Source organism: Lepisma saccharinum, chromosome 17 (genome assembly GCF_977018435.1).
Source record: "Lepisma saccharinum chromosome 17, izLepSacc3.1, whole genome shotgun sequence".
Lineage (NCBI taxonomy): Eukaryota > Metazoa > Arthropoda > Insecta > Zygentoma > Lepismatidae > Lepisma > Lepisma saccharinum.
The window spans coordinates 47898566-47921663 of NC_139245.1; the positions used below are offsets into that span (position 1 = coordinate 47898566).

At 39.5% G+C, this 23098-nt stretch overlaps 1 protein-coding gene and 1 long non-coding RNA gene across 3 annotated transcripts in view; one reads left to right on the top strand and one right to left on the bottom strand.

The window, feature by feature from the left end:
• The window catches only part of Obsc (Obscurin), a 493648-nt gene that overhangs the window by 447700 nt on the left and 22850 nt on the right, over positions 1-23098 (bottom strand). The window lies entirely within an intron of this gene.
• On the top strand, positions 185-21572 carry LOC146001297 (uncharacterized). Of its 2 annotated transcripts, none has more exons than XR_014443561.1 (3): positions 185-281; positions 7650-7796; positions 20940-21572. It is a non-coding gene; the product is annotated as an uncharacterized LOC146001297 (long non-coding RNA). The 2 variants fall into 2 exon arrangements; XR_014443560.1 differs by having other exon boundaries at positions 7650-7784.

Sequence of the window (23098 nt, forward strand, 5' to 3'; positions counted from 1 at the left end):
ACAGCGGCCATATTGGATGCGATACTAGCGCTCAGGTTGTAATTTTAATCGCGTATAGCTTTTCCATGCTTTGGGTAATTCTGATCGATGCCAAAAATCGTTCCAAATATTAATTTCAATTCTTGGTACTAAACAAATGAAAGACGACATTTTCATCTAATGTTGATTTATTGCCTAGCAACAATTTAGGTGTAGGCTATAAGAAACTTTGCAAACATCCTTAATATTTCAGGACACCGAAGAACAAAGTAACTCACAGTGCAGGTCACAAAAATTCAAAGGTATGTGTTCTAGTTGTATTACTTTATTGTAGCGTATAAATTTTAATTACTATAATAACTTAATATTTAGATTCAATGCTCGAAAGTGGGAAGTTGGGGGTTGTCGAAAGTTCGAATCATACATGAATCTTAATTAGTTTTTAAACTGCGATTTTAGATTAAATTGCGATATAGATTACAGCTGAGTATAACTAATAGAAAACTGAATAAGAGAGAACCAAGATATTTACTGCAATATGGAAACCAGCTTAGGCAGCTAAATAGGTCTATGCTTCCTCGCGATTTTTACACAGCTCAAGCCACTGATTTCCACTATAATTTTGATATTTCCATGGGGAATTGGGACACACTGTAGCCCATGCTTATGAAATGCTCATCGAAGATGAGGCCTGGATTCGAACCCGGTAACCCTGACGTCATAGCGCGCTGTGCTAACCACTCCACCACGGAGGGCTATAGATCTGGGTCTTAAGTACATATGTGAAATTTAAACATTATACACATTTAAAGTAAAATTAGTGTCATTATTTTCTTCTAATGGAAGTATTCAAATTGTTAGGATTTTCATGGCTTTGTATTATCTTTTACTAAGCGCGATTAAATTACAATCACGGTTATGAAATTTAACTCTTGTATTGATAAACTGCATTTTCACAAGTTGTACAGGAAAACAAGGCAACATTACAATACTTTAAATACTTTTAAAACTAAGTTTCAAGTCTGGAGAAACTAGCTATTATTAGTTTTCTAAAGTGAAGACTATCACTTTCTTAGAAATTAGATTCTGAAGCGTAGAGAACGTTGCATGCATGGACAGTGGAGTGCATACATACTAATGTAATCATATCTAATAATCCTAATATTCTTATAACATATACAGTTACACACAATGTTGTTCGTCCAGATGAAGTGTGAGAAGTAAACGAAAGCAAAAATTACAGTAAGCCTTAGAACATTAGGTATTCCTCCTACATGTAATTATAAGATACATGGTGATTTATTTACAACCGTTTGTTCTCTCACAATCTTTATTAATAACGAAAGAACATTATATTTTAGCACAAACATGCTATTTTGATATCACATTTCTGTTCGTACACTTGCAATAAAAACAGAAAGAAAAACATAAAAATGTTACAAAATGAGACAATTTAATAGTCAGAATCATAACCCTTGGCCTTAATAACTGTTTGGCATCTCCTGTGCATAAAAGCGACCAAAGTCTTGCAGATGTCTGGGCTCATTCCTTCCCACTCTAAAGCTACAGCCCTCTTCAGATCATCTTTTGACTTGCATTCATGTTTATGGACACGTTTCTTAAAAATGTCCAAAATTCTCAATCGGATTCAGATCTGAACTTTGAACTAGTTGTTTTCAACTGCTTTGGTACATTCAAAATCAACCAGTACGTTTGATGTCGTTATCCTGCTGGAACGTGAAGACACGTGGCAACCCCATTTACTGGGCCCTTATTTCCACGTTATTCTTCAGTATATTATTACAGACTTGTTTGTCCATGATTCCACCAATGACTTGCATTTTCCCAACTCCTTTAGTTAACATGCAGGCCCAGATCATAATGTATCCTCCAACATGTTTTAACGTAGGTGTTGTATTGGCAAGATTGTCCTGCGTATTTGCCTTCCTCCACACTCTGGTCACACCATCTGATTCGTGCATGTTTATTTTGGTTTAATCGGACCAGATCACGTTGTCCCAAAGCTCCTGATCCTTATGTAAATGCTCATTAGCAAATCCGACTCTGTTGATGTGTTTGCCCTGTACGAACAATATTGTGAGTAACTGTATATAGCAATACGATAAGTATTATGAATTTAATTATAATGCTAAGAGTACAATACGTTAACCTCCTAATCTACAGACAAAAGCGTGATTAGAAAATTCTTTCTGCATCAAATTACAACGTAAGTAATCAGCAAGCTTCTTTACTATAGGATTTTAAACATGTGTAGAATTTAAAAGAAAATGTATGTAATGCTAACTACGGATGAAATTACAACGGCCGCTATTAGCCAGAAATGGCAGAAAACAAAGTAAAATAAACCAAAGCAATCAATCAACAAGATTTGCGCGGAAAGCATACAGTTACGAAATACGTTGCACTTAGGTATGTGTAGGAAAGTACTTCTTCAAATACTTGTATATTTCTGTTGATTTCTAGGAATCTCTAACACCCTCCAGCAACCATGCCGAACAAAGTTTCACCAAAGCGCGCCATGTTCGTCTCTGCACCGATGTGCGACAAACCTGTTAACGCAGTCCCGGGCATAGTCCGCTCCTGGGCAGATAATCTCAAGTTTCATAACATCTACACCGTAAGCACCGGGTTCTATTTCTCTTCATTTAGGAACACATGTTAATTTAATAAACTGAAGCTCCAGTCCCGATTAGTCTGTCTTTGTTTAAGGTGAGTTTCAAACAAACTTTTTGACTGTACCAGTTTTAGATGATATATAATACGAGGCGCATTTAAAAAAATAACGGCTGATTGATTTTATCAATCAAGAAAATAAGTGTAGCAACACACTATTAATGGTTACAAACGCGCACATATCCACTTCTTCTTTCAACGTAGCATTATTTTCCAAGCACCTTTGGTACCGTGGAACAAGGTTTTATTATACTCTCCGCATAGAAGTTCGCCGTCTGGGAGTTCAGCCCATCCAACACCTCAGTTTCTTCAAATCGTAGAAAATCAAGCCATACTTTCTGAGGTGTAGGAGGACGCGATAGTTACTAGGTGCAAGGTCCGGACTATACAGCTGATGATCAAAAAGCTCCCATCCGAACCTCCGAATTGTGGAGGTTGAGGTCAAGGTCTAGCGTTGTCATGAGCGCAGGATTCCTCGTCGTCGGTTATGTTTGACACGTCTGAGTTTTTATACCGTTTCACAGTACGGCCTGTGATGAGATCGTTTTTCCCCGCTACATGAAATCCACAAAAAGCACACCTTGGTCACAGAACACAGTTCTCAACTGACGGAATTGTGTAATCGGGGAGCCATTTTTACACGCTCTAGCGCACAGGATAAACAAAAGCTGACTAGCAAAAATATGATTCTGAGTCACCAATGTACCAGTTGATTTTACTGCGCAGACGCGATCCGATTACAGTTGCCAGTAACTTTTTATAAATAATCGTCCTCTTATTTTGAAATGCGTCTCGCATTTTGAGACGACTTGCATTTCTGTATGACGCAGCCGTCAACCGAACTTAAATTCTGAAGACTACAAACCATCGCTTTTACAAACCCCCTTTCCCCAATCTGTTGGAAACGGCAGCAGTTAACAAAATATACCAACGCTCACTCCTTGTTAGCGGTCGATCTCCGTGGCAGGGTGCTTAGCACAGGTTAGCGTTCCAGGTTCGATTCCCGGCCTAGACACGGATGTTCTCTGCGAGTACCATGAAATTCGGCACATAATCACTCATTTTCATCAATGTGATTAGCCAAAAGTAGCAGTAAAGCGACGCTATATAACAAAAATGAATTGATTGATTGATTGAATTGGTGTTTTAAGTCCATTTTATGCACAGTAAGGCTAATCGGGACTGGACTTACAGTTTAAAGTGGGATCCGAACCACTATGTGCCTCCACCGGGTATCGAACCCGGGACACCTTGATTACAAGGCAACGATCACTGCGCCATCGGGGAGGCCCCCAAAAATTAATCAAACCAATCGTTGTTACTTAAGTAAAATCGATACAGAAATTTAAAAATTTAACATTGTCTCAGCTTTCATCGCTGAGAACTAAAAATTCCTATAAAAGCGTCCAAGCTAGTCTGTTCTGGGAAATTGGTTGCCTTTCGCAGGTATTGCCACACTAATATGCTTCTATCGCAGTGTGCTGTTGAGTTCGGCTAGAGCCGGATTGCGCACAGTTTTCCGGTTTTATCAGTGGTATCTGATAAGCCGTTGACAAGCTGTCACAATGTACAGGATTGCGCACAAATAAATGAGGCGATGTTGTCAGATATAAAATGTTCTCAAGCCGTCTCACTTCTGTTGTTTGTTTGTGTGTGGACTTACACGTGTTTTTGCTGGAAGGGTAGCATGAGATAGGCATAGAGAATGAACCTGATTGGTGGACTAGAATGTAATGGTCGGTGTATCTCGGTATTTATACCGAAGGTCACAAGCTTCGATGACAGAAGTGTTTGTTGTTCAGTCATTACCCTAACATAACCTAACCTAACCTAACTTTTGAGTAAATTGGTATGAAAATTGTATCTTGAAAACAACAATAGTGACTTACTGTATTATGTAAATTGGTATGAAAATTGTATCTTGACTTGCTACATTTACTGGTCAAATTATATTTTTTATTTAATCCTTAAGAGATTTACTATTTTATTTCTAATTTCTCTCTCTTCTTGTCTAAAGAAAAAGAAACAGTTTTGCGCACAGACTTTAAAGCTATCAAAGTGGCAATGTTCGCAAAAACGGGCAGTGAGATTTGTGCACAATTCTGGATCTAAAGTTGTAACGACCCTGCGTGGTCGCCACATTTAACAACCCTGCGAGGTCGCAATATTATATTTTGCTAAGAAGGTATGGATGAAGAATGCATGCTAAATGTTTAAATGTGTTAACGGATCCACCTCTATGGTTATTAGTTTCGCTTATTATTATTTGACCCTGCGTGGTCGCTGTATTCTGTAAATGTTAACGGGTCCACCTCTACGTTTATTAACTTCGCTCATTATTAGACCTTGCGTGGTCGTTGTGTTTGGTAAATGTTATCATTTATTGTCATTTACACTGTTCAACTCGATGTTTAGGATTGCAGTGTCCTGCGAGGCTCATTATTAATTATATTGTCTGAATGCACACAGTTTTAGTTTATATGGACACGTGCAACTAGTGATTTTCCCACTAGTGTTTTCTTAATGTTACTTCTTGGATGTTTCACAGTACGAAGGTTGCAATATGTAAAAAAATGAGTTAGCAACGCGTACTTGTAGTTACTATTTTCATCACCCATGCGCCACCGTGAGTATAAAGCCAGCACAGCGAGGCCCGGACTTCAGTTGGCTTTCTGGTCGGCTCCCGATAAGATCTCTCTTACCAACGGACCTGGAAGAAAGGATAACTCCGCTCTTGCGAGAGACCAAGCACCCAAGAGAAGTTGTCCTCCGCCTGCGGACGAGAGAAGCCGCACTCCGCCTTCCAGCGAGAGAGGTTGAACTCTGCCTTTGGCAAGAGAACCCACTCCACTTTCGAGTGAGAGATACCCCACTCCGCTTATTGGCGAGAGAGAACAACTCCACTTTAGAGTGAGAGGACCCGCTCCGCTTGCTGCGAGAGGTTTCCTTCCCCTATCAACCTGCGGCACCCCGCCAGGGTAGTGTGGCGTTGGGTTTCCAGACAACCTACTCTCTCTTTCAGGGGAACCCGTGACGACTGCGGCGACCAGGCCCTAAATAAAATTAGGTCCCCATTGGCGCCTCACTGCGAGGAATGAATTGGATGTTCCCTGCTCCCCCCTTATCTCTTCGAGTCTAAAGGTGGTACTGGTAAATGCACGTGAGTGGTAAGGGTAAAGGTAAAGACACGTGTGTAAGTGTGCTAATGGACATCCTTGTGATAGGATTATAATAAACTGTTACATCTATATATAAACCTGGTTTAGTCTTTCTTTACACCCAGCAAGCCCTGAGATATTTCTGAGACTTTGTACTACGACTGAATCAGTTAGCACATATGGGTAAACTTTTGCCGACCACCCAACTGCAGTGTTTAGCGTGTTGAACGCAGCCAGTACCAGTACTCCTGCGCCGTGGTGCTGAGCACTGCGTGGGTGGACGTTGCAAAGTGTGCGCAATTTGGTTGCGGCGGTTGAGTTCAATCGTGCCGCATACAGAGTGTCCCAAAATAATGTTTACACTCTTTGAACTTTAATAACAGAGAAACTGTTAAAGATGACTTGACGGGATTTTTTGCATTTGAAGCTGCAATGTCTATGTTGAACCTGTGCGAGATTATATAGGCCTACTTTTGTTTTTAGTCCCGTCACAGCCTGCCAGGTGGTAGTCATTAGTGAACACAAAACGGCAGAGGTGAGATTTTCTTTTCTTTCGAGAAACGTGAGTCGAATATTCATCCAGATCACCTGATTTAACACAGTTAAATTCCTACCTGTGGGGAACTGTGATGAAGGCTGTGTACGCCACAAAGCCAGAGACAATGAGTGACGTGGGACATGCAATTGAGACAACCAACGCTTCCCTTCCCGCAGAAACAGTATCTGCTGTTTATCGATCTGTTCTGCGAATGTTGCTCATTTTGAACATCTATAACTTTAAGCTATTATGTGACCCCCAAAAAAGTTCGTGCACGATATTATTACCTAGTGTTCCTGTTATTGACGTTCAGAGAGTGTAAAGACTATTTTGCGACACACTGTGTGTGTGTGTATATATATTATATATATATATATACATACATACATACATACATACATACATTGATTGATTGATTTGTTGTTTCAAGTCCACTTTATGCACAGATAGGCTAATCAGGACTGGACCTACAGTTTAAAGAGGATTCCGAACTACTATGTGCCTCCACCGGGTATCGAGTATCGAACCCGGGACCCCTTGATTTCAAAGCGATGACGTTACCACTACGCCATCGGGGAGGCCCTGTATCACTGTTCGGAAAGTCACTTTTTTTAAAGTAACTACTTACAGTTACTTGCTTCAAAAAGTAACAGTGTTACAGTTACTCGTTTTGAAAAGTAACTAAGTTACAGTTGTTACTTTTACAGTTACTTTGTGCTAAAAATTTTCATGCAAATAATTACATACAACTGATGATCATTAATTGGAATAAAATAATCTATGAAGAGTTACATGCATTATATTTATGCTTGTGGTTGATACATAATATAAGTCTTCAAATATTTATATTATTCAGTGAAGGCGGAAGGTATTCCTGTAGGAAGGGGACGAATTACCTATTATTTCTCGTCGGGGGAGGAAGGGGGGGGGTTTCAGTTTCAAATATGAAAACCACTTTTCCAATTCCCCATAACAACAACAAAAAAAAAACATATTTTAAATCGAAAAACATACTACATTTTCATTACCTACATGCACAGCTGGTAATACAAAATGCATCATGTTTTCGATTAGAAATGTGGTCAATATTAACTTTTGTGACAGGATTATTATTATTAAATATACAGGGTGTCCCAGAAATAGGTGGCATACTTCAGTAATATGTTCCTTACATGTAAACAATGAAAAAAAATTATATGAACATAGGTCCGGAAATGCTTGGTTTCCGAGTTATAGGCTGTCATAACATGTACTCACTGGAATTTGTCTATCTTCCACAGGTGGTTGGTTTCCTGTAACACAACCAGCTATTTGATGAGTGGCACATGCTGAGTGGGCCTTGTTGAGACCATGTACACCAATCAGGAACGAGAAGATATGCACTTCCAGTGGCGAAGCGTAGATTTCCTAGCAGGGTAGGCACAAAAGTGCGTTAATTTGCATTAGTTGCTTAAATCTGTAAAAAGAAAGTGGGGGGGGGGCTATGTCATGGACAGTGGTTCAATGTCTCTCCAGGCCGCTTCTTTACTTGCCAGTGGCGTGATGTTTTCAAAAGTGTTGTTACCGGCCATCAATACGATAATTATGTCTTAGACGTTCTTCTCCCGCCCACCAGATGTTATCGATCTAGATTTTGTTCATTTCGGTTTTTTTATTTGTTTGTATTTTTTCAACCCCTGATTTATGCACACACCTCCAGAAAGAAATACCAATCATGGGACATCGCGAAAATCCAACGAATAGTGCTCGAGCCCTGTTGTTAATTCTTCATCACTTTTTTTCTAAATTTATTTTGCAATTGAGGTGAAAAGGGCTAGAACCCCACCCCCCACCCCCATAATTTTCGGGTCAGTCTGACGTTTGTGCCGTGAGCAGACGACAGAATTCCGAACTTTCAGCGACTGTCAGTTTGGTACGTTCTACTGCTGCCAACTTAGTTTTTTTTTAGCAAGACTTCCTCGCACCGAGGAAAACTCCATTGTTATCTGTTGTCTAACTAAAGGAATGGTTGTAGTTAATTCCAGTCTTGGCTTTCTAGATAAATGAATTTCTGACACCTGTATGTGCAAGTAAACATAATTTAAATTTTGAATATTTTCGTCTCAATTGTTCTGCTCTATGCTAGTCGTGACGATGAGAATGTATGGAGAATGAATTAAAGATGATCAGGAAACATTGACATGACCACAATTGGGTCACCTGGCTTCGTAACGTGTTAGGATGACCACCACGGGGCTTTCAAGAAAAACATAAGTAAAGGTGACCTCTCACATTCAGTGTGTATACTTCGCATCCTAGTTTGTTCTACCCCTTGTGTTAGTAGACACCTTTACGTGATAATAGAACATAGGATCCTTGTTTGGGACCCGGCAACACGACAGGTTACTATGTAACATATAAACAGGTTATAATAAATGTAGTTGCTTGAGAGAATAGAATCCCAATTTTTAGGCGCAATTCAGCTCTTTTCTGCCAATCCAATGTGACAACACTGGCCTGTTCCGCCAGACCTGAAACAGACATGGTCCGCGCAATAACCCCATAACACAACACTCTTTGTCCTAAACCCAAAAAAAAGTCTTCCCTTGCATTGTACTCTCATTGACCGCCCTATTCTCTTGTTATCCCTTCAGGGTAAACGAAACTGCCTACCTCTTCGCTTGTGTCGGCTGCACAAAAAAATGTCTGCTTGTAATATCTATTCGACGACATTGTTAACGCATTAAATAACGTTTCAACAACTTTTTAATTATTATTTTTTTATATATATTTTGCTGTCACTTGCCACTGCTACTTCCAAAGGAAAATATAGTTGAAAACATTTTAGAAATGATTGTTATAAGAAGGAAACATGAAAGACCAAAAGTGGGTCCTACCTTACCGATGATTACATCTTCACTCAATTAAGAACATAAGAACTCGATTGTTCTTGCATTTCAGTCCGGCACTTCTTGCATAAATCTGATCGCTGCACAAGACACGAATCACAATCAAAGCTCTACCGCCACGAACCTCGCGCTCCGAGCCACGCTCCCTTGTAGCGTCCTGAGCAGGAGGCAAGTTTTCACAGAGAGGGAACGAACGAGGGAATCCCCGTTCACGATAAAAATAAATTATTCTATTTCCAGTGAAAGTAAAACTACTTTGTAAATATAAGGTGTAGCTAGCATTTTAATTTACGTAATTTGGTACGTAGACTTACTTTACACATATAAGTTCTTTAGACTTTCTGTTTACGCTACGGTGTTGGGTGAATCGACAAGACCATCAGCACTCTGACCAGAAAGCGAAATCAGAATTCCAGTACTCCGTAATTTTCAATTTCACTTACACTTGTCTATGAAAGGAAGGAAAACCTAAGTTTCGTACAAAATATGGAGAATGTACAATGAAATAGAAATATCTCTGCACGAACACAGGCTAATGTTTACAAAAAATGCCGGTACACCACAAATTTCCAACCCTGGCGGAAATGCAGTGTTGCTGATATTCTGTTCGTCCTAGTGGGTAACACCGCGAGGCCGGCCTCAGGAGCACGTTATAAGCATACGTACAGTACTCGTAAGATTAGGCTTCCCGCATATACGACCGTACGACGGAATGTGAAGAGAAGAGGCCCCAGCAAATGTGCCTCACTCCGTGGAAAGTTCGTATACTGGACAGGGTTAGAATTTTTTTGTAATTATCATAAATGAAAATTCCAAACTTTTCCATTGCATTACATGTGTTTTGACGAAATAAGTAAATACACCTTTAAAAGAGTAATGGCGTGGGTAGGCCCGGCCTCCTGGCCTCATAGGACGCTTCGCCACTGTGCACTTCATGTATGGTTTGGCAGATAGCAATGCTGTAGAGGCCCGTCGTTTGTACAGTGTCTCTCAAAAGTTTTAGGACAACGACATTTTAAACTAGGCAACCCAATTTACACAAGGCGTTGGTGGGTTGCGTGTAGAGCTAGGCTCAATTTCAGGGTTGCCACATGCACAATAGATATTTATAAAATACGCGAAAGAAATAAAAACAAGTATTATTGTATAAAGTATTAAAAATATCACGATAATATCTCGTGTGACAACATTCCTTCGCAAATAAAAAAAATAGGTTTTCTAGTATTTCATCGCTGATGATATATACAGAAAGGAAAAGAGGTGAGAGAAAAAGAGAGGTGACAAAGGACAGGAGAAAGAGAAAGCGAAAGGAGAAGACGAAAAGTAGAGGAGAGAAGAAAGAGAGGATAGACGAGGAGAGGAGATGTAGTGAGGAGAAAGGAAAAATATTCTAGGAGAGATGAGCAAAGAAGAAAAAAGAGAAGAAAAACGAGATGAGAGAAGAGGAGACGAGAAGAGGGGAGTGGAGAGTAGAGTAAAGGAGAGAAAAAGAGAAGAACGAAAAGAGGAGGAGAAAAGTGCAGTCGAGTCGGAAATCTAAGACTGGAGAGGAGATACGAGGAGTGGAGATGAGTGGGATGGAGATAAGATGCGAGAAAAGTAGGGAAGGCGATATGTGATAAAAGCAGAGCAGAAGGAGAGGAGAGAAGAAGGAGAAGGAGAAGAGAAGAACAAAAGAGACTGGAGAGAAGAGGTAGTTGCAGAAAATATCGTCTCAGCGTCAAGAATTGATGCATTGGTGAAATTGTCGACATGAAACATTCAATAACATTTTGAAATGTATTGGAGAATGTATTAGATCGGTGCGAAATACCTTTTGGCTTAGTTCAGTACAAGATAAAATCTTCCATGTAAGATCTTTGATTTTACCTGCGATTATACCACTAAAAGCATGAATGTGATTTTAATATTTATAAGAATTATCCAATTTTTGTCCACTTCTCGGTTCGTTGAAATGGAGATTTTGTAATTTAATATTTCCCCTCCTCCCATCGTTAATTCGAAACTGAATTATTCCGTTTCACACGGCGTGGACAATGAACACAATGGGGTAAGTCTAAAACTTACGAAAATTTTCTGCCAACGGAAGGGTTTGAACCTACGACCATCAGATTGACAGTCCTGAATGGTAAACACTACCCTACAAGCTTTCGCTCCTGAAAGTAAGTAGAAGGAGCTGACCAATGTGAAATGTAGATGCAACTCTCCTCCTACATGTAATGTGCAAACAATACTTGTTTGTAACAAAGAAAACGAAGGTAGTACGACTCGGCGAAAACAATTAATGGAGAATTGCACATGATGAGAACTTTTCATTCGATATTTGCGGATGTATCCTTGCATTGAACTCGAGTGGGAAAAGGGGTAAAATTAGTACGTGCTGTATTGCACAAATATAAATATTTATTTCATTAATATTTTTCAATGTCTTTGAAGCAGTACACAGTTATTGTTAGAATATCATAATTCACGATCTTATACATGAAAATATCCCTTTGAACGTGTCAAATCATTTATTTGTTTATTTTTTTATAAATTCCATATGCAGAACAATGTAGCCACTATACACTGCTATTACAAATAATGTTACCATGCTCTTGTTTATAATAAAAGGAGAATTAAAAAGAAAATACCTCCCAAGGAGGATCGAACGTGGGACCACTAACAACCCAATCGACAACTCTAACCACTACACCACGCCCTTATCTTCGATTAAAACAACAATTTTTAAGTATTCTGTCCTTCCAATATGGTAAATGTCGTTGGGTATACATGTAGTTGAACTTTTACTTTGATTTTGAATTGCTTTCTTGTAGTATAGCACATATCTTCGAGAAATAATTTTCGAAGTGATGAAGAAAAACGAGAATATTGGTAGTTGTAAAATGCGAGTTATTTCTTCTAACTTATTATTGTGTTTATACATTATTAATAGAAAATATCTAGAGGCTTGAACATTGCAGGACGATATTCTTTTCCTGTGATACTGCAACGGACGAAATGCTTGTTTAATGACGCAAGTCTCGTGTTCAGAACAGTCTTATGAAATGTATTTGCTGTTGCGTAAGGTAACACGAAATAATTACACCGTTTGCGAACTACCAAATCTGCGCAACGTTAGACGTAAACAGGCGGAAAATTTTATTCATAAAATCACTTCACATTTGACAGTATTAGTCAAGAGAGTCTCGTGGGACATTGTGTTAAAGTGCTGGAGTATATCCTTCTTATTTTTCTTCCTGGAAAAACAACAATTTTTAACGTAGAGCAACAGTCGTTCTGCTCTTTCTTATTTCTTTTAAATTCTTCCACATTCCTTTAATTGGGATCAAAATAAATAAAAATATTGCTTGCATTTCTGTCATTGACGTAGACCAGGCCCGTACGCAGGATTTCTTTGAGGGAGGGGCCAGACCCATATATATATATATATATATATATATATATATATATATATATATATATATATATATATATATATATATATATATATATATATATATATAAAGAGAGAGAGAGAGACAGATATTACAAAATAGTTCAAATAGTGCGAGCGTCATTGAAAAGTCATGATAATTCTATGTTTAGAAAATAATATATTTATAAATTTAATTTTGCGTACTAGGAATTATTATTACAATAAAGAACATGTCTAATTGTGAGTTTAGAAAAAAAACAATAATAAAGAGACATTCTCGCATCACGATTGCAGTTCGAAAAAGTCGGGACAGGGATTGAAAGTAACGCACTGTCCTGACTAAATCGGTGAATCTGACGTCTGCTAGCTTTGCATTATAAAACTAAAACCATCCAATATTGCAGCCTGAAGACTTTTGCGCAAGAAACAGATTCATTTATGTAAAAACAAAATTGAGCGTTCAAAGGCCTAGCGTTCAAAGTGACTCACGCTATTCAAGGCCGCTTCTTATCGCAAAACACTGTCCGTCGATGCACAGTGTCTGCACCCAGCATGTTACAAGTGACCAGAGTCGAATTTTAAAGAGAATCTGAAGAATGATAGATTTCATCAGAGGCGGCTAGGTGCGCACTAGCTCAACATGCAATACTTTAAGTGATAATTTCTGACAAACAAGAAACCTTATTCAATAAGTATTGGGATAGTAATACGTGTATCCGCTCCTTTTTAACAATGTAAGCTCAAAGACAATCTGTATTCCATTTGTTTATATTGGCAACTTGGTCAACCGGAGGTTAGGCCTATTATAAGGAACTATTTCGTAGATGTTCATGTAACCGTTATAAAATTACAAATAAAATATATTCACAAGCTAAGATATACTAACAACGAAGAAATGAATTCAGAGTAAAATTTCAAATGCATGTGTATAGAGTAATTCTAGAAGTACAGAGCAATATCAGAGTATTGGACTTCTTTTTGCAGGATAACGTTTACAATATTGACGCGACAGAATAATTAAAAACTGTTGCTCCAAGGGTAACAAAGGGCGTAGTGTATTGGTTAGAGTTCTTGAAAGCATTGATTACGGTCCCAGGTTCGATCCTCCATACTAGGTGTTCTTTTTTTTTTTTTAAATCCCCTTCTATTAAACAAGAGCATGGTAACATTATTTGTAATAGCAGTGTATAGTGGCTACATTGTTCTGCATATGGAATTTATAAAAAAATAAACAAATAAATGATTTGACACGTTCAAAGGGATATTTTCATGTATAAGATCGTGAATTATGATATTCTAACAATAACTGTGTACTGCTTCAAAGACATTGAAAAATATTAATGAAATAACTATTTATATTTTGTGCAATACAGCACGTACTAATTTTACCCCTTTTCCCACTCGAGTTCAATGCAAGGATACATCCGCAAATATCGAATGAAAAGTTCTCATCATGTGCAATTCTCCATTAATTGTTTTCGCCGAGTCGTACTACCTTCGTTTTCTTTGTTACAAACAAGTATTGTTTGCACATTACATGTAGGAGGAGAGTTGCATCTACATTTCACATTGGTCAGCTCCTTCTACTTACTTTCAGGAGCGAAAGCTTGTAGGGTAGTGTTTACCATTCAGGACTGTCAATCTGATGGTCGTAGGTTCAAACCCTTCCGTTGGCAGAAAATTTTCGTAAGTTTTAGACTTACCCCATTGTGTTCATTGTCCACGCCGTGTGAAACGGAATAATTCAGTTTCGAATTAACGATGGGAGGAGGGGAAATATTAAATTACAAAATCTCCATTTCAACGAACCGAGAAGTGGACAAAAATTGGATAATTCTTATAAATATTAAAATCACATTCATGCTTTTAGTGGTATAATCGCAGGTAAAATCAAAGATCTTACATGGAAGATTTTATCTTGTACTGAACTAAGCCAAAAGGTATTTCGCACCGATCTAATACATTCTCCAATACATTTCAAAATGTTATTGAATGTTTCATGTCGACAATTTCACCAATGCATCAATTCTTGACGCTGAGACGATATTTTCTGCAACTACCTCTTCTCTCCAGTCTCTTTTGTTCTTCTCTTCTCCTTCTCCTTCTTCTCTCCTCTCCTTCTGCTCTGCTTTTATCACATATCGCCTTCCCTACTTTTCTCGCATCTTATCTCCATCCCACTCATCTCCACTCCTCGTATCTCCTCTCCAGTCTTAGATTTCCGACTCGACTGCACTTTTCTCCTCCTCTTTTCGTTCTTCTCTTTTTCTCTCCTTTACTCTACTCTCCACTCCCCTCTTCTCGTCTCCTCTTCTCTCATCTCGTTTTTCTTCTCTTTTTTCTTCTTTGCTCATCTCTCCTAGAATATTTTTCCTTTCTCCTCACTACATCTCCTCTCCTCGTCTATCCTCTCTTTCTTCTCTCCTCTACTTTTCGTCTTCTCCTTTCGCTTTCTCTTTCTCCTGTCCTTTGTCACCTCTCTTTTTCTCTCACCTCTTTTCCTTTCTGTATATATCATCAGCGATGAAATACTAGAAAACCTATTTTTTTTATTTGCGAAGGAATGTTGTCACACGAGATATTATCGTGATATTTTTAATACTTTATACAATAATACTCGTTTTTATTTCTTTCGCGTATTTTATAAATATCTATTGTGCATGTGGCAACCCTGAAATTGAGCCTAGCTCTACACGCAACCCACCAACGCCTTGTGTAAATTGGGTTGCCTAGTTTAAAATGTCGTTGTCCTAAAACTTTTGAGAGACACTGTACCACGAAAGGTACTCTTTTGAAACCCATCAGTTCTTCCCATTTTTTAATTTATTCAAGATTATTAATTTTATGTTATAATAATAATCCACGTACAAATGCAATTCATAAAATACAGATTAAGATAACTATTTTTTTGAAAACAAAATTGTGATTGATAATGGGCAGTTTAAGAAAATATTGTAAACCGTATGAAGAAAATTGCGGGCTTTACTTTAAATAATATTTATTATTTGTTTATCCTTGTAAAATTTCACATGTTTTAACGCCCTACAAAGCTTTCATTATGGAAAGATATATTTAACAATAGTAAGAACAGGAAATACTTTTCTTTGTTTATTGCAGTTCTGAATAGGTTTTTGTGTTCGCACTACACACATTTAAAACAATATTTTTTGTTCCCCACAGCGGCAAGCTTAGAGTGGACAGAAGTTATTATAAGAATTATACCAGTAATGAAAAAGATCACTCCCATATTGAATTTCAGACCGAAGCGACGGGCAACACGTATCTTTTCGAAAGTAACCTTCAGAAGTAAACGAAGTCTTTCGAACTGAAGTGACACGACAAGCTGCACGTGCCACTTATCCCTTACCACTGCAGAAAATCCGCAATGCATTCTCTATCGCTATCACAGATCAAATAAAGGACTCATTGTTCTGAAGCTATCAACCGAGTGGACCTGTTTGTTACCTCCAAGCGACTTCCTGAAGCAGATTCCATTCTCAGTATGATCAACGCTGAAATCTGGAAATATTTGTGAATACGAGACACCTGATCCTGGGAAGGATTCAATACGTTCCCCTTCCTCCTTCACAAAAAGGAAGCAAGGAGATAGTTGGCGTCCATGCTTTCGGTCAGCCTTGAAATTTTGCCTTGGGTGATTCGACGAAAATGTTTAGAGCAGCAAATTTAGCTCTTCTTCCATGTTACAAATATTCAAGTTAGCAATTGAAGTGTTGTAAAGTAACTGTAAAAGTAAGTGTTGAAACGTTACTTATATTGCAAAAGGTAACTGTGATATAGTTACAGCTACTTGATTTTATAACAGTTTCTCAAAAAAGTAACTGTTACTTCCAAATATATATATACATATACATAATACATATATATATACAGGGTGTTTCTAAAGGTCATTTACAACGCTTGGGAGGTGATTCCTCACACGAAAACAAGCAAAAAGTCTAAGTTCCATTTTTACGACTGAGGCTTCGTTTCCGAGATAGGAGCCTCGCAAAAGGTGACAAAGTGAACGTCACACCTGACTGGGACGAATACTATAACAGATAGAGAGGCGGTTCCAAGGGAATCATAAAGGAATCGTATGTGCTCAGTCCGGAAGTCACTATGAAAAGTTCACTGCACGCATGCGCAATGGAGTCCTCAAAGGAATTGGGGATTTCCAGCAAGAACAATACATGGAAAAGGTATGTAACGCAGCAAGAAGGACCGTGACAATGAGAAATGCGTTCAAGACAACACATCCCGACCTCAAACATCAAAACATGAGCACCGAACACGAAATCGGAAAAGTTGAGCACGGTTGCATACCCCAGTTACACGCGAGGAATGAACGAATCATGTCATGTGGCATACGAGAGACAGGAGGAGGGAAAGAAAAACACAATATCAGATGATTGCGACAACGTGTATTTTTACACGCGACAACTACGTAATATCCCCCCCCCCCCACACACACACCCAACAAACAACAAATGCTACAATGTCTTATGCACAGACAGTGCGTATCACTGTACACCAACTGAAGATGTCACTTTCACCACACAAAGGGGGTGGGGAGCAATACCAAGAGTGTTCGCACGCGATCATTGTGACGTAAAAGATACCAGTTTTGGAAGCGCTGCACAGGCAAGTCTGGCTCTCGTAGTCTACGTTTGACCTTCATGACTGCTGTTCCCGCGAGAGGAGCTCGAAGGGTTGGTTCTCTCCGGCAGTCGTCCCAGTCGTGTTGCAGGTGCTGGGATATGATCAGCAGTTCGCTCTAGGTTGTCATACGCATTGAAGAGTACTAGTATGTTGCATTGAAAGAAGTTGACGTGGTGGAGTGGGCAAGTCAAGTATCGCAACAATTGGTCTGTGGTGTTCGTACGGTGATACGGCCAATTTGTGCAGTGTGCCAGTGTTAAACAAAAACGATACTCTGCAGTTCCAGCTCCCTATTACACAGATGGCTGCGTATACGACCTAGCAGCTAGCAGACATGCATCTCATGTATGGGGAGGCACGTGGTAATAGCCGTGAGGCAAGGCGTCTTTATGGAGAACGCTTTCCACATAGACGTTTACCGTCTCACACCTTCTTTCAGGTAGTGGACAGTCGACTGCGTGAAACAGGGTTAGTGTTACCACCGCGGCAAGAAGTTGGAAGACCCCGAAGTGTACGCACACATCAGTTTGCAGAAGATGTGTTAACAGCGGTCGCAGAACATCCTGGCACCAGTACGCGAGTGCTCGCTCGGGCACGAAACAAGTCTCATGTGAATGTTTGGCGAGTGTTGTCAGAGGAAGGAATGCACCCTTTTAAACTGCAGAAAGTACAAGAACTGTTACCTCGTGACTTTCGCCCTCGTATGGAGTTTTGCCAATGGTTGTTGCATCAGCTGGACACAAACCCTCACTTCGGGGCAAACGTATAGTGGAAAGATGAAGCCATTTTCACCAGGATGGATGTCTTCAATAGTAGAAACAGTCATGTCTGGGACTTTGACAACCCACATGCACTTTTTGTGGCCCATCACCAGCACAGGTTTTCAGTGAATGTGTGGTGCGGGATAGTACATGATCATTTAATTGGACCATACATTCTCCCTGTTCGCCTGAATGGTCGCACGTATCATGCATTTCTTAGTGAGGTTCTGCCTGAACTGTTGGAGACCGTACCTTTGGCACTGCGGCAAGAAATGTGGTACCAACACGATGGTGCACCAGCTCATTTCGATTGTAATGTACGACATTTCCTGCATGACGTGTTTCGCAATAGGTTCATTGGTAGGGATGAGCCTGTGCCTTGGCCACCGAGGTCGCCAGATCTCAACCCTCTCGATTTTTTCTTCTGGGGAGAAATGAAAACCCTCGTATACGACACACCTGTCACATCAGCTGAGGACCTCGTTGCTCGCATCAACGTCGCCGCCGCGACGGTAGCAGATACACCTGGCATGTTTGCTCGTACTCGACAATCCTTGATTCGTCGCTGTCATCTCTGCGTAGAAGTAAACGGCAGACATTTTGAAAACCGTCTGTGATTATTGCCCTCGGCAAATACCAGTGAGAACACTCTTGGTATTGCTCCCCACCCCCTTTGTGTGGTGAAAGTGACATCTTCAGTTGGTGTACAGTGACACGGACTGTCTGTGCGTAAGATATTGTAGCATTTGTTGTTTGTTGCGTGTGTGTGTGGGGGGGGGGATATTACGTAGTTGTCGCGTGTAAAAATACACGTTGTCGCAATCATCTGATATTGTGTTTTTCTTTCCCTCCTCCTGTCTCTCGTATGCCACATGACATGATTCGTTCATTCCTCGCGTGTAACTGGGGTATGCAACCGTGCTCAACTTTTCCGATTTCGTGTTCGGTGCTCATGTTTTGATGTTTGAGGTCGGGATGTGTTGTCTTGAACGCATTTCTCATTGTCACGGTCCTTCTTGCTGCGTTACATACCTTTTCCATGTATTGTTCTTGCTGGAAATCCCCAATTCCTTTGAGGACTCCATTGCGCATGCGTGCAGTGAACTTTTCATAGTGACTTCCGGACTGAGCACATACGATTCCTTTATGATTCCCTTGGAACCGCCTCTCTATCTGTGATAGTATTCGTCCCAGTTAGGTGTGATGTTCACTTTGTCACCTTTTGCGAGGCTCCTATCTCGGAAACGAAGCCTCAATCGTAAAAATGGAACTCACACTTTTTGCTTGTTTTCGTGCGAGGAATCACCTCCTAAGCGTTGTAAACGACCTTTAGAAACACCCTGTATATATATATATATATATATATATAATACATATATATATATATGTGTGTGTGGGGGGGGGAGAGTGTGTGTGTGTGTGTGTGTGTGTGTGTGTGTGTGTGTGTGTGTGTGTGTGCGCGCGCGCAGGGTGAGTCAAAAGTCCCTGACCAACCCTTATAAAATGAAAGGGAGTGTAGATTGCAGTAATTGGTCATGGTAGTAATATCTTAGGCCTAGTGAGAAACTTTTGGTGCATGTCTTGACAACGTCCGCCATCTTGGTGACCGCCATCTTGGATCCAACTTCATTTCTTTAAATGGGAAGGGGGGCATGTGGGGTATGGTTTTGGGCTAGAATTTCACCAGGAATTCAGTGGTGAAATCAGATTTATGAAAACTTTAATGATAAGGAAGTTATGGGCATATGAAAGTTACACAATGTGTTCAATATGCTGTCCTTCTTGTGCTATGTACATGTTGAGACGTTCTCCCATGCTATGTGGACACGGAGCAATATCTCAGGTGTGATTTGTGCACAGGCATCCAGTATCCGTTGCTCCAAGTGGCCCACATCCCGAATCTTTTCGGCATACACGATTGACTTCAAATGGCCCCACAGGTAAAAGTCGAGTGGGGTCAAATCTGGTGATCGGGGAGGCCATTCCACTGGCCCACGTCGACCAATCCATTGACTAGGGAACTGAAAGTCCAGATAGTGACGAACTGTCGCCCATAATGAGGTTGTGCCCCATCCTGTTGAAGATATGAGGGGAAGCTGCCATCCTTCGTCAAGACTGACGTGTTCTTGTAACAAACTGCATTCTCCTATCAGAGTCGTCCTCAGAGATATGGTGCTGCAGCTTGTACTGGTGCCACTTAACATCTTTAAAACCCTGTAAATGGAACTCTGGCTGACAACACATTGCACAGACATTCGACGTGTGTGCTGCGCTGCGGAGACTTGGCAAACGATGCTAGCACTGCCTTGGCTGCTCCATCGTCAGTGGCAGTTCTGGGCCTACCAGATCGTGGCCTGTCCTGGACTGTACGGGTCTCTTCGAACCTGGTCAGCAATTGGGACACTGTAACGTGCGACACTGGGTTCCGTTCGTTGAAATCACGAGCAACAGCACGGGTACTTCTGCACCCACAGCTTGATAATCTCGATTCGTTCGGCCTTGGTCAATGGCATGGTTTAGCACCTGCAAATGATACGTAATTATCACTTTAATATGCCCATAACTTCCTTATCATTAAAGTTTTCATAAATCTGACCACCACTGAACTCCTGTTGAAATTCTAGCCCAAAACCATGCCCCACATACCCCCTTCCCATTTAAAGAAATTAAGTTGGATCCAAGATGGCGGACGTTGTCATCACATGCACCAAAAAGTTTCCCCCTATGCCTAACATATTAGTACCATGACCAATTGCTGCAATCTACACTCCCTTCCACTTTATAAGGGGTGGGCAGGGACTTTCGACTCACCCTGCTTCTCACATTGCTTCTTTCTTGTTCCAGGCGGACAAGCTCTACTGCCGCTTCCTTTAGATGAAGAGCGAGGACGAGTGGTTGCAGCTCATCTTCCGGCTCTGGCACTGCGACAAGGCCAACGCAATATTCTTGTATGCTGTAAATTGAATGTGTAATTAGCATGGTTTTGATTTTATTTTTAAACCTTTCCACTTTTGGTTCGCGTCTTAACTCTCTGAGCAACTTGTTATACAGATCAACTGCTGAGTTTTTAGGTCCCTTCTTGCAAAATTCATTCTAATTTTATCTTTATTTCTCGTGTTCAAGCTATGGATATCTCCATTGGTTTCAAAAGTACTATTTTGTTTGATGTACAGAAACCAGACATTCATAGATATACAAACAGTGTAATGTCAGCAAGCGGAAGTTACGGAAGATATTTCTGCACGAATATTTCCCATTGACCCCTGCCACAATTCGAAGTGCTCTTTTTTGTCATTTAAACAGTATGTTTCCCCAGCTCATGATTCCATACCTTATTACTGATTCAAAGTTTGCTACATAGAGACTTCTGACAGACCAAAAGCTGGTAATGTTTACCATTACACGCAGCGCAAAGCAGACTTTACTTAGCTTTTCTTGAAGCATGTCGATGTGGTTTGAGAATTTCAAGTGTTCATCTAAAACAATACCCAAAATTGTGGTTTATTTTGCGTGCACTAAGACTGTATTTTGGGACTTAAAATTAATATTTAAATGTTTTTTAGTTTGAGAGGCTGTAAAATTTATGTAATTTGTTTTGCTTGTATTTAGAATTAAATTATTTCCTTGAAACCAGCTATCAAGCTTTAGCAATGTGTCGTTTACTTTATTTTTAAGGCAAGCTCACAGTGATCTGTTAATATAATGTTTGTGTCATCTGCATACAGTATATAGCCTGTGCCTCATCCAAACTTTTTGGCATTTCGTTTACATAGAACAGGAATAGAAAAGGTCCAAGTATACTGCCTTGGGGAACTCCACAATTTATTTTTTCAACTGGAGATTGATTATATATTGTATTTCCATCAGCATTTAAGTAACATATTTCAACAAATTGTTTTCTTTCATGGAGATATGATCTAAACCATTTATGTGCTAGTCCTCGTATGCCATAATTGTCTAGTTTGTTTAGGAGCATTTCGTGATTGACTGAGTTAAAGGCTTTTGTCAGGTCACAGAAAATCCCAAGTGTGTATTTGCAGTTATCAAATGATTCACCCACTTGTTCAATAAAATCAATCAGGGTTGAATTTGTGCTCTTTTGCTTTCTGAAACCGTGTTGTGTCTTGCTTCCTACTGAATACTTTTTACAGAATTTTTCAACTTTTATTAACATTGCACGTCCAAAAATTTTTGAGAATACAGAAAGTAGTGATATAGGTCTATAATTGGCTGCACCTTTTGGATCATTCTTCTTGTATATTGGTTTTAAAATTGCTATTTTTAATCTGTCAGGAAAGATACCTGTTTCAAAGGAATGATTTATAATGTGTAGGAGAGGTTTACGTTTGTAGCAACCTTTAATCAGAAAATCTGGTATTTCATCAAATCCAAATGAGTGCTTGTTTTTTAATGACCTGAACATTTCCCTTAATTCTAGTTCAGACATGGGTGATATGAAGATTGATTTTTCATTTTTCAGAGCTGTTAAAGCCTTTGTGCTTTGTGCTTGTCTTGGTCATCTTTTTATTTTTATTTGGCCAGCACGTGGTACGGAGTTTATAAAAAAGGTGTTGAATACATATGCTACATCGTATGGATTAGTTATTTCTTTGCCTTTTACATTTAATGTTTCTTGTGTTTGAGTGTGGACATGTTACACTTCGGATTATATTCCACATTTGCATTTGTTATCCGATATTTGTATCCTCATGTCATTGTGTCTGATATTTGGCTGTTATAATACTAATTGATATGTTTTCTTATACTTGTTGTAGTAGGCTATAAAATTTGGGTCATTATTTACTTTACTTTCTGCATGAAGTAATTTTATTTTTCTGCTAGATATTTTTATTCCATTTGTTATCCAGTATTTTTCTTTATTTGTTATATTTACTTGTTTTACAGGAAAGCATTAATTGTGGAGTAGGCAAATTTTATTTAGGAGGGCATTGAATTTCTTATTTGTGCAGGGTAGTTGATAAATGGCATTCCACCTTTCTTCC